Genomic DNA, 805 nt, shown 5'->3' with positions numbered 1-805 from the left:
ATATATATATATATATATATTAACAGCTGCCACCAGATAGCATGAGCTTAATTTCAGCTTAATTTCCCCAAGAGAGAGCAGTTTTCAAATCTTCAAATTAGCTTTAAGTCACGAGTCCCATCAAAAGGGAGAAGGACAACGTGTGAAACCGAATTTTGGTGTATTCAGACCAGTCACTGGATTACATGCTCTAGTGTGAACTGAGAATAAGTTATATAAATTTATAATGGCTAAAATGCACTGTTTTGAAGATTAAACAGGCTGTTTTTCCTCTTTGGATCCATGAAATGTGGAATGATACATGGTGTCTGTCCAACAACAGTCATATTCTATCAGCCTATCTCTTGTTTTAATTGTAAAATAGAAAGCAAGATGTATCACTGATGTCAACCCAGTTGCTATTGAGTGGTATTTCAATCATGTTTGCAGATATGCAAATAAGATTTATTGTACAGCTCAAATAGTATGTCTTTGGCAGTTAGACTCCATCGCTATACGAATCTTTCATATATATATATTTATACTGTATATATACATCGACGGTGGTGGTGACAAAGAAGCCCAAAGGCCAGACCAAAGGAGGTTCCAGACCGGTCAGCTGGAGGAGATGACTGAAGGTGGAAGGGGGGGTGGAGGGTTGTACTCTTTGCCTGCAACAACAGCTGAATAGCAAAGGTAGAAACGATTATTTAAAGCAGGGTTGTGACTCTGTGATTGCCATTTGTGTACGATTCTCATTGGTTTAGCAGGAAGGTGAACTCCTCCATCAGCTGATTTGAGTTAGGTAGAGCATTGATTAAGAGTG

The 805-nt window shown here is 38.5% G+C and overlaps 1 protein-coding gene across 2 annotated transcripts in view; it reads left to right on the top strand.

The window, feature by feature from the left end:
- LOC116671409 (glutamate receptor ionotropic, NMDA 2C) overlaps positions 1-805 on the top strand; it is a 52005-nt gene that overhangs the window by 34381 nt on the left and 16819 nt on the right. The gene's annotated exons all lie outside the window — the stretch shown is intronic.

Source organism: Etheostoma spectabile, chromosome 21 (assembly GCF_008692095.1).
Source record: "Etheostoma spectabile isolate EspeVRDwgs_2016 chromosome 21, UIUC_Espe_1.0, whole genome shotgun sequence".
Taxonomy (NCBI): domain Eukaryota; kingdom Metazoa; phylum Chordata; class Actinopteri; order Perciformes; family Percidae; genus Etheostoma; species Etheostoma spectabile.
This window is presented reverse-complemented; position numbering and strand designations above follow the sequence as displayed.